Source organism: Schistocerca serialis, chromosome 1 (genome assembly GCF_023864345.2).
Source record: "Schistocerca serialis cubense isolate TAMUIC-IGC-003099 chromosome 1, iqSchSeri2.2, whole genome shotgun sequence".
Lineage (NCBI taxonomy): Eukaryota > Metazoa > Arthropoda > Insecta > Orthoptera > Acrididae > Schistocerca > Schistocerca serialis.
In genome coordinates, this window is record NC_064638.1 from 143869631 (window position 1) to 143881804 (window position 12174).

At 43.3% G+C, this 12174-nt stretch overlaps 1 pseudogene; it reads left to right on the forward strand.

The window, feature by feature from the left end:
• Window positions 1-11845: 11845 nt before the first annotated feature.
• LOC126426415 (5S ribosomal RNA) lies at window positions 11846-11963 on the forward strand (annotated as a pseudogene).
• The last annotated feature ends 211 nt before the right edge of the window (window positions 11964-12174 follow it).

Genomic DNA, 12174 nt, shown 5'->3' on the forward strand with positions numbered 1-12174 from the left:
CTCGCTCTCTTCGTTTCCGGTCGGTTGAAGTGAACCCAGGTTTCGTGTCCAGTAACGATTCCTGCAAGGAAGCCATCACCTTCTCGTTCAAAGCGCCGAAGAAGTTCTTCACAAGCATCAACAGGTCGTTTTCTCATTTCAGGAGTCAGCTGCCGTGGCACCCATCTTGCAGACACTTCGTGAAACTGGAGCGCAAAAGAAACTTGTGTGGTGTGCTGTAAACATGCTGCAATGTCATTCAGTCTCACTCGGCGGTTTTCTTTCACTATGGCTTCAACTGCAACAGTGTTCTGTGGAGTCACAACTCGTTGTGCCTAACCTGGACGAGGAGCATCTTCCACTGAAGTCACACCATTTGCGAACTTCTTACTCCATTCGTAGACTTGCTGCTGTGACAAACATGCATCACCGTACTGAACTTTCATTCCTCGATGAATTTCAATAGGTTTCACACCTTCACTACGCAAAAACCGAATAAGAGTCCGCTGTTCTTCCCTGGTGCAAGTCGCAAGTGGGGCAGCCATGTTTGTACTGATACTGCGACGGTATGTGTGCATCTGCACTATGCTGCCACTTACAGGCCATTCTGCGCGCTGTTTGTAGCACGCTTACCAACTTACAGGATAACGGGGCGAAATTTCGATTTGTTATTACAAATTTAAGGTTTTCATTTGACTCATCCTCGTATGAAACACACTTTTGTGCTGGAGTGAATTATTTTTCTCAATAAAAGGTATTGTTTCAGTGAAGAAGTCCTTCCTAAACGAACTGGACGCTATCAGTTTACTTCAATGGTTCTGATATCAGGCTAATATTATTGCGCGTCACGTCGCTAAATCTCCCATTTATGCGCTCACATCGAGCGTACGCCCCAGCCAGCCCGAAACTGATCAGCACCGGCGCCCATCCGCACCATATGGTCTGTCAACAGCAAGTGCCACATCAATACAGAGCGAGCTTAAGTAACAGTTCTTCTCGGAAATTACTCTGAAGTAATGCACCAAATTCATATTCGTTTTGTGTCGTGGTTAGAAATTATAGTGGTTTGTAACCTCCACGCTATGTTTGTTTCTGTTGAAATTCAGCCTAAATTTACCTCCCACTCTACAAAAGTCTAGGTATTACTGAAACTATGTCCCTACGAACCATTATTCAACTTAAACTCGTATGCTAATCTTTGACTAAACAGACCTTAATTTGAACTGAGCTGTAACTGATTTGAATACAACTTGTGTTTATACTAAATGCGCAACTGAGGTAAAACAGTTAGCTTCCAAGATGCTACTCCAGGCAGGTGTAAAATGAATGTGAGCAACGGAAATCCTCAACGCGAAAATGAAGATTTGGCCGTGTTTGACTACCCACTGAAGCAGATCTTAGGATTTATTTCTTGCACTTTAACATATAAATTACAACAGAAACATAAATGAATGATTAAGGGGACTAATAATTACCAAATGATAAATGCTGATCCGCCTGTACATTTATTGTAGATTAAAACCCCATTATATTACAAATGTTTATATATCAATGTCCAATGGACATAAAGCCCTACAAATGAGTTTCCTAACTAATGTGATTGATCAACTGCCCAAATCTGCTCCTTTTATGGCCACGCGATCTAATATAAATAATGTCAGACGACTGACAATATCTACGTACTAAACACTAGAAGACACTACTTTCAAAGATGATCTACAGTGGTGTGCAACCTCTATGGAAATAAAATTTACATGATCACAGCTGTTTAGCTTTATAGCACTAATAAGCCAAGGCAATTAGCAATATCACCGTATGTACTGCGTCCGGTGCGTCGGACTGATCGTTCTCGTTACACGTCTGCCACGACGGAGGAACTCCAGCCACAAAATATATACAGAATGAGTCACCTAACATTGCCGCTGGATATATTTCGTAAACCACATTAAATATTGACGAATCGATTCCACAGACCGAACGTGAGGAGAGGGGCTAGTGTAACTGGTTAATACAAACCATAAAAAAAATGCACGGAAGTACGTTTTTTAACACAAACCTACGTTTTTTTTAAATGGGACTCCGTTAGTTTTGTTAGCACATCTGAACATATAAACAAATACGTAATCAGTGCCGTTTGTTGCATTGTAAAATGTTAATTACATCCGTAGATATTGTAACCTAATGTTGACGCTTGAGCACCACTCCTCCGCTGTTCGATCGTGTGTATCGGAGAGCACCGAATTACGTAGGGATCCAAAGGGAACGGTGATGGACCTTAGGTACAGAAGAGACTGGAACAGCACATTACGTCCACATGCTAACACCTTTTTATTGGTCTTTTTCACTGACGCACATGTACATTACCATGAGGGGTGAGGTACACGTACACACTTGGTTTCCGTTTTCAATTACGGAGTGGAATAGAGTGTGTCCCGACATGTCAGGCAAATAGATGTTCAATGTGGTGGCCATCATTTGCTGCACACAATTGCAATCTCTGGCGTAATGAATGTCGTACACGCCGCAATACATCTGGTGTAATGTCGCCGCAGGCTGCCACAATACGTTGTTTCATATCCTCTGGGGCTGTAGGCACATCACGGTACACATTCTCCTTTAACGTACCCCACAGAAAGAAGTGCAGAGGTGTAAGATCAGGAGAACGGGCTGGCCAATTTATGCGTCCTCCAGGTCCTATGAAACGCCCGTCGAACATCCTGTCAAGGGTCACCTAGTGTTAATTGCGGAATGTGCAGGTGCACCATCATGCTGATACCACATACGTCGACGCGTTTCGAGCAACGTTGGCAGATCATTCTGTAGAAACGCGATGTATGTTGCAGCTGTCGGAGGTTTCGAGCGTCAACTTTAGGTTACAATATCTCCGGCACTGATTTCAATTTGTTTATAGGTTCAGATGTGCTAACAAAACTAACGTGGTTCCATTTAAAAAAAACGTAGGTTTGTGTTAAAAAACATACTTCCGTGCATTTTTGTATGGTTTGTATTAAACAATTACATCACGTTCGGCGGTTCGTCAGTATTTGATGTGGGTTACGAAATATATCCAGCGGTAACGTTAGGTGACTTACCCTATATATATATATATATATATATATATATATATATATATATATATATATATATATATATATATATATATATACAAAAAGGTACGGCCAAACTTTCAGGAAACATTCCTCACACACAAACAAAGAAAAGATGTTATGTGGACATGTGTCCAGAAACGCTTAATTTCCATGTTAGAGCTCATTTTAATTTCGTCATTTGGCCCAATTGAAGGAAGGTAATGCTGACTACGGTGCTTCGTTGACATGCGACTCATTTGTCTACAGTACTAGCATCAAGCACATCAGTACATAGCATCAACAGGTTAGTGTTCATCACGTACGTGGTTTTGCAGTCAGTGCAATGTTTACAAATGCGGAGTTGGCAGATGCCCATTTGATGTATGGATTAGCGCGGGGCAATGGCCGTGGCGCGGTACGTTTGTATCGAGACAGACTTCCAGAACGAGGGTGTCCCGACGGGAAGACGTTCGAAGCAATTGATCGGCGTCTTAGGAACACGGAACATTCCAGCCTATGACTGGCGACTGGGGAAGACCTAGAACGACGAGGACACCAACAATGGACGAGGCAATTCTTCGTGCAGTTGACGATAACCCTAATGTCAGCGTCAGAGAAGTTGCTGCTCTACAAGGTAACGTTGCCCACGTCACTGTATTTATTTATTTATTTATTTATTTATTTATTTATTGATTTATTTAACCTGGCAAGATTAGGGCCATCAGGCCCTCTCTTACATCTAACCAGGCATTCTACTTATTTTACATTCATATGTTTTAGTAGGCATGTTAAACTACATCTAGTACAAAAAGTGAAATAAACAATTTGAAAGGTACACCTGGAAAAATACATACATATAGAGTTTATATTCTTAGGTCACAAGTACTGTTATAATTAGACATTATTGAAGAGACAGATTTTAGATAGGAGTGCCGGCAGCACGGAGTATGAGGGAGACTCATGGTGAAGGGAGGAGAAGAATAGAGACATGATGAAACATAATTAAGGAAATATAAAGGAGAAGAAGATTGCGTGGCTAATAGAGAAAGATGAAGAGGAAGGCATCTCAGGAGCAAGATAGGAGACGCTAGCTTTGCTATTTGACAGATGAGGGGATTGTCCTTGTACATTAATTTTGTGGAGAACTTTGTGAGGATGATAGTAGGAAATGCTTCAACTTCTTCTTAAAAGCAGCAGGAGATCGAATTTTGCGCAAGGTAAGGGGCAGTTTGTTCCATAGGCGGACAGCGGCAACTGAGAAGGAGTTTGCAAAAGTTTTTGTTTTGTGAGTGGGCACAGTTAGGATACCAAATAAGAGTGACCTCGTGTTTCGATTATGATGACATGACAGGTTTTTAATCTCTGAAGCAAGGTACTGGGGTGCTTGTGCGATGAGGAGTCGGTGGAGTAGACATAGAGTGTGGTAGTCACGCAATTTGTCCGGCCGCAGCCACCCTAGCTCGGAGTATGAAGCACTAACATGATCATATCGGCGAATGTTGCAGGTGCTACGGGAGAACCAGTTGTTTTCGTGCCGTGTACAGCGTGTGTAGGCACTATCAGCAGCTGATTGGCCTCCACGGGTACACTTCTGCGAATGGTTCATCCAACAATGTGTCAATCCTCATTTCAGTGCAAATGTTCTCTTTACGGATTAGGCTTCATTCCAACGTGATCAAATTGTAAATTTTCACAATCACCATGTGTGGGCTGACGAGAATACGCACGCAATTGTGCAATCACGTCATCAACACAGATTTTCTGTGAATGTTTGGGCAGGCATTGTTGGTGATGTCTTGATCGGGCCCCGTGTTCTTCCACCTACGCTCAATGGAGCACGTTATCATGATTTCATACGGGATACTCTACCTGTGCTGCTAGAACATGTGCCTTTACAAGTACGACACAACATGTGGTTCATGCACGATGGAGCTTCTCCACATTTCAGTCGAAGTGATCGTACGCTTCTCAACAACAGATTCGGTGACCGATGGATTGGTAGAGGCGGACCAATTCCGTGCCCTCCACGCTCTCCTGACCTCAACCCTCTTGACTTTCATTTAAGGGGGCATTTGAAAGCTCTTGTCTACGCAATCCCGGTACCAAATGTAGAGACTCTTCGTGCTCTTATTGTGGACGGCTGTGATACAATACGCCATTCTCCAGGGCTGCATCAGCGCATCAGGGATTCCATGCGACGGAGGGTGGATGCATGTATCCTCGCTAACGGCGGACGTTTTGAACATTTCCTGTAACAAAGTGTTTGAAGTCACGCTGGTACGTTCTGTTGCTATGTGTTTCCATTCCATGATTAATGTGATCTGAAGAGAAGTAATAAAATGAGCTCTAACATGGAAAGTAAGCGTTTCCGGACACATGTCCACGTAACATATTTTCTTTCCTTGTGTGTGAGGAATGTTTCCTGAAAGTTTGGCCGTACCTTTTTGTAACACCCTTTATATATAAACGCATTCAAACACTAGGATGGCATAAGACCGCCCTCTGACTTATATACTCTAATACTGTCATCTCCTCTCTGTGTTCTACAGACTAGAAACGCGAACTCCCAGCCACAAGGACGGAGTTCAGATAACGTCTCTACGTGAGTACAGACAGAGGAAGTGCTCTCAATCACTGAACATTGTGTACTCAGCGACGACTCCCCACCCAGAGACGAAGTCCAGAATCGTATAAGATCGCAACAGTACAGTTCCTTACCGTTCTAACTGTAGAATGTTCTGAGAGGAAAGACAGCAAGTCTGTCTGTACCACCAAAGCTCATACTGACCGACAATCAAACCTGGGTGCTCAAAACGGAAGACCTCTTCTTTCCACTCCTGGCTTCCCAGCAATGCTCGGCTCCCCTCCCTCGTAACTCAGGAGGCAAATCATATTCTCGAAACCTTAGAATATTATTCCTCTCTATAGATTCTTCTGAACGCCAACAATCATATTTTAGTCTTTTGTCGTCCAGCGCGGAAAGTTTGCGAGGAAATACCTATAATCATAAAGTGGTACTTTTCTCAGAGTAAATATCCTAGGAAATAACCCAGCCTGCGATTTCCGAGGTCACGCTTCCTCGTTTCTCTCTGGTGCGTCCAAGATTTTCAGAGTTTCCGAAGTATATTATCCAGTCATCCATCCATCCTCACTACAGCACTGGCCGGCCGCCACTGTGTTGTGCTTCCGCGCTCAGGTGCCCAGACCGTCCGTCTTGGCACTTCCTGTGTCAAGCAGGACCAGCACACCTGTGCGGGCTTTTCCACCCAGGGCTTGAGTTCCGCCTGCCGTTTCATCTCCACTGGCATTCCAACCTCTACTACTATAGGAAATCATTCATTACGCCGTTTTGATAATAAAGACACTCCGTCGCCTTTCATGCACTAAGCGTTAACAACTATTTACTAGGTTTACGTGACAATGTCTGTCTTCTTTAAATATTCATATATACGACACGGCAAAGTATGTAGATGAGTGCGAAATTACAGCCAATTTACAACCTGGTCCTAAGATTTCTCGAAAGCACAACAGCAAACAGCAAGATGGCAGCAGAGAAGCAATATTTCTATTTCTAAATAAAATTTCCAACCGTTGCACACCACATGCGGCATCGAATAATGATAAACAGTGTCGGTGGGAAGAGAAACTATTCCTATGAAATGACATTCCAAGACAACGATTTTAGAATAAAGTACATATTCAAAAAGACAGAGTGAATTCTCGAGTGCTCTTCACAGTTAACATAGGTCTGAACATACCATGCTTAACAATGTGAACAATGATTTAAAGAGGGTACAATGTTAAAAGAGAATTTCTATAAAAATTAAACAGCATAATCAGTCAATATGTTAACGCCTGACTCACACAAGTGAGTCGGTCGTTCTTTCAGCGCTGACCCAGTTAACTAGCTGACAACCATCATTCCGACAAACTAGCTGCGCAATGCTGCTGTCTTATCTCAGACTCTCAACTATATATATATATTCCTTTCATCTTTCAGTGTATACATTGTATCCATCCTCGCTGTCCCTTACAATCAATTTTTCTTCATCCAACACATATAATCACAAGTCAACACAGCACTACAGAATACGTTCATTACGCACCAAAATTCAACTAAGAATGTATCAGACTGAGCCACTACAAAACCAAAGATTGTTTAACAGTAACTTAACTTGCTCTGCCTCTGATGCGCACATCGATAACATGCAAAAACCAAAATGACATGGCCATCTTACAGCTTAATTAATTTTGTTCCCCGCTCAGTTTCTTCGTTTTGAGCAATTGGATGACTCATGGCATAATTATCTGCATCGAATTTTGCTGTACTTTCAGGCAAGTGCTATCGTGGATGTTGGATGTTGCCCATAACAGTGCTTTACTTCTTTCATCCACTAGAAATTTTTTCCAAAGCTGTTTCACAGAGGAAGACCGCACTGCAGTTCCTTCTCTAAATCCTCGCACAAACTAAAAAATGGCTGACATCGAAATAAGTGTCCAAGGAATAGAAAAGCAACTGGAATCACTCAACGCACGAAAGTCCACTGGACCTGACGGGATACCAATTCGATTCTACACAGAGTACGCGAAAGAACTTGCCCCCCTTCTAACAGCCGTGTACCGCAAGTCTCTAGAGGAACGGAAGGTTCCAAATGATTGGAAAAGACCACAGGTAGTCCCAGTCTTCAAGAAGGGTCGTCGAGCAGATGCGCAAAACTATAGACCTATATCTCTGACGTCGATCTGTTGTAGAATTTTAGAGCATGTTTTTTGCTCGAGTATCATGTCGTTTTTGGAAACCCAGAATCTACTATGTAGGAATCAACATGGATTCCGGAAACAGCGATCGTGTGAGACCCAACTCGCTTTATTTGTTCATGAGACCCTGAAAATATTAGATACAGGCTCCCAGGTAGATGCTATTTTCCTTGACTTCCGGAAGGCGTTCGATACAGTTCCCCACTGTCACCTGATAAACAAAGTAAGAGCCTACGGAATATCAGATCAGCTGTGTGGCTGGATTGAAGAGTTTTTAGCAAACAGAACACAGCAAGTTGTTATCAATGGAGAGACGTGTACAGACGTTAAAGTAACCTCTGGCGTGCCACAGGGGAGTGTTATGGGACCATTGCTTTTCACAATATATATAAATGACCTAGTAGATAGTGTCGGAAGCTCCATGCGGTTTTTCGCGGATGATGCTATAATATACAGAAAAGTTGCAGCATTAGAAAATTGTAGCGAAATGCAGGAAGATCGGCAGCGGATAGGCACTTGGTGCAGGTAGTGGCAACTGACCCTTAACATAGACAAATGAAATGTATTGCGAATACATAGAAAGAAGGATCCTTTATTGTATGATTATATGATAGCGGAACAAACACTGGTAGCAGTTACATCTGTAAAATATCTGGGAGTATGCGTGCGGAACGATTTGAAGTGGAATGATCATATAAAATTAATTGTTGGTAAGGCGGGTACCAGGTTGAGATTCATTGGGAGAGTCCTTAGAAAATGTAGTCCATCAACAAAGGAGGTGGCTTACAAAACACTCGTTCGACCTATACTTGAGTATTGCGCATCAGTGTGGGATCCGTACCAGATCAGGTTGACGGAGAAGATAGAGAAGATCCAAAGAAGAGCGGCGCGTTTCGTCACAGGGTTATTAGGTAACCGTGATAGCGTTACGGAGATGTTTAACAAACTCAAGTGGCAGACTCTGCAAGAGAGGCGCTCTGCATCGCGGTGTAGCTTGCTGTCCAGGTTTCGAGAGGGTGCGTTTCTGGATGATGTATCGAATATATTGCTTCCCCCTACTTATACCTCCCGAGGAGATCATGAATGTAAAATTAGAGACATTAGAGCGCGCACGGAGGCTTTCAGACAGTCGTTCTTCCCGCGAACCATACGCGACTGGAACAGGAAAGGGAGGTAATGACAGTGGCACGTAACGTGCCCTCCGCCACACACCGTTGGGTGGCTTGCGGAGTATAAATGTAGATGTATATGTAGAAATTTACACGAAATAGTACAGAACTTAATACCCTTTAACAGAACCAAGTAGTTTGTCATTTTCTGTTACCTCTAATTTTCTGCCTATTCATTACGGCCATCAAACTCTTAGAGTAGCCACAAGTATAAAATTAATCATATTTTCAATGTCTGTGTTTTCCTGGAGGCGGCTGCTCACGCAAAGCGGGAAATTCGGGTCTGAGTCCCGGTGCGGCACAAATTTTCATTTGTCATGAATACATTGTGCAACTGAAGTCTGATCGTATTCGCAGTTCCGAATACATCTCGTCTATAAAATTTAATCAATGAGACAAACCGTCATCTCAATCGTGCGTGACCTGGGCTGAAAATTTACAAGTTTTATCTCCTCACTGAATTTCGCATGTAAACAGTGCAGTGAATCTAATGCTAAATAACTTATTAGGGCTTATTAGAGCTGCGAATGTTCGAGAAGCTTTCGATCGAGAAAGTGTAGAACGAAAGCACTTTCGTCATCTGCTCTTTATCTCTCTGAAATATTACACTTAGCTGAATCACTTGAGGTTGCTTCTTCAACCAATAAAGTTTCTGAGAACAATATTACGGTGTCTGCCATGTCAAGCAATAGACATTGTAATCACCAGGTAACAGATGAAATATCTGCATATCGTTTTCTCTCAGACTCCACCAGCTTGCAGTATTCATGCTACACTTGTTGGGATAAGAAGTAGTTTGTTTCGGGTACTCTTTCCACTTCTTCGGGAAATGCTTCCCAAGCTGCTTTTCAAAGCCACCGTTGAGCTCTGTGCAAGCGACAACCTAGGAGCAATAAGACCTTAAGATCGAATATCCGCCACAACATTGTCAACGTGCTCAAACGCACTGCATCTACGAAATTCTCACCTTAAGTGGTGCGATAACCTCTGCAGTCCGGAAATATCGTATGTGATATATACAGGTTTTATTTTTATACCCAAGTAGGTAGGCACCAGCTCATCCTCCGTATTCCCTCTCGTTCCGAGAGCTCAGTCACCTGCTGCGTTCGATGCGGCCGCGCACTGACAGCCATAAAAATTAAGTCAGAGCCGTATGCGTTCCTGAAATGACGCACATGAGCGATGCCTGCAACATTACGCCTTCCCACACCATAGCACTCTGAAAGTTTTGTTATCAAAAATTATTGTTATGATTAGCCTGGTGGAAGTTTTATTATCAAAAATTATCATTATTATTATGGCAACAGATGCACGAAAATGTATAAAGCCGTATTTATAATAATATCATCCTAATCTATACATTTACTCTAAAAATGGCTCGGCTATCTAAATTTATTATCGGTATCATTAAAATCTGACTGTATCCATACAACTTGTATAGTGAATATCCTTATTCCAAAATGTCAATATTCAAACATTTTCTAGAACTTCCCACCATCGGACATGTTAGTATTCTGATTGGGAACAGAATAGCATAAATTAATTACTCTCCTATAAATCATTAAGAAATCTGTTCTCTTGTTCTCACTGCGATTTTAAATTATTCTCTAACATCTCGTAACAGTTGTACGTAATTTACATGCACGCAACAGACAACTTTCCTCCTTCTGCCACTGCGACTGCATGAACGTTCTGCGTGCAGGAAGATGCTAAAATAATTCAAAAGAAATACTACGATGCAGAATGCAAGGGATGATCACTACTACTGATGCATCTACTCCCCTTTTTCTTTTTTATAGAAATTAAATAACCAGGATGGGTGTAGTAAACAATTCTGAAAAGCACTCCGTCTTCAGGCCACAAGTGGCCCATCGGGACCATCCGACCGCCGTGTCACCCTCAGCTGAGGATGCGGATGGGAGGGGGGTGTGGTCCGCACACCGCTCTCCCGGTCGTTATGATGGTTTTCTGTGACTGGAGCCGCTATTGTTCGGTCGAATAGCGCCTCAATTGGCATCACGAGGCTGAGTGCACCCCAAAAGATGGCAACAGCGCATGGCGGCCCGGATGGTCACCCATCTAAGTGCCGGACACACCCGACAGTGCTTCGGTGATCTGGAGAGAACCGGTAGATCCATTGCGGCCAGGCCGTTGCCCTAACAATTCTGAAGAGGTGTAAAAATTAAAGCAATCAATAAACACTTTTGATTTACTGTATTCCTACAACTGTCTATTCACACACTGGCAAACTTTACTCAACCTTTCTTTTCCTGTGGCAGTTTCATTAGCAAACATTTTAATTATACCACAATGTCTTTAATCAATAACCACGTGTCTGGTCACAACACAAAACAGATATTACTTTCAATGTATGAGAACAAAAATCTGGCAAAATCCCTCCAGTGCGCGAGCAAGCAACAACTACGTGCAGCAAAAAAGGCAAATCGCCAAAACTCCTCGATTAATACAAAAATCTCCCCTGGCACAACTAGAACGGTCAGGGCAGGCTGCGACTTCTTCTGTTTCTCTTCACGCCACACCCGAGGTTAGCACGCAACTCCAGTCCTTGTTGATCACGTGCTCTTGCCACCATCGCAAACTGTGCATTCCTGTTAAATGTGGTTGCAATTGCCCCCGCTATATGAATTGGGTCCCTTCTTGCCTGCGAGACACAATGTAGCGGTCATTTGCTGCTGTAGCTGACAATGGCGTGGCTACTGCATGGGGACGCTCTCTTTGCTCCGCGGCCCACTGGGAATATCCTCCCGTACTTTCCACCAAGTAGTTAATAGGATATAATACTTTATCCATCTCGTTCTTAAGGTTTGCATATGGCTGTATTTTAAGTTAGCCAACGCCCTTGCCGCAGTGATAACACCGGTTCCCGTCAGATCACCGAATTTAAGCGCTGTCGGGCTGGGCTAGCACTTGGATGGGTGGCCATCCGGTCTGCCGAGCGCTGTTGGCAAGCGGGGTGCACTCAGCCCTTGTGAGGCAAACTGAGGAGCTACTTGATTGAGCAGTATCGGCTCCGGTCTCGGAAACTGTCATACGGCCGGGAAAGCGATGTGCTAACCACATTCCTCTCCATATCCGCATTCAGTGACGCCTGTGGGCTGAAGATGACACGGCGGCCGGACGGTACCTTTGGGTCTTCGTGGCCTGTTCGGGAGGACTTT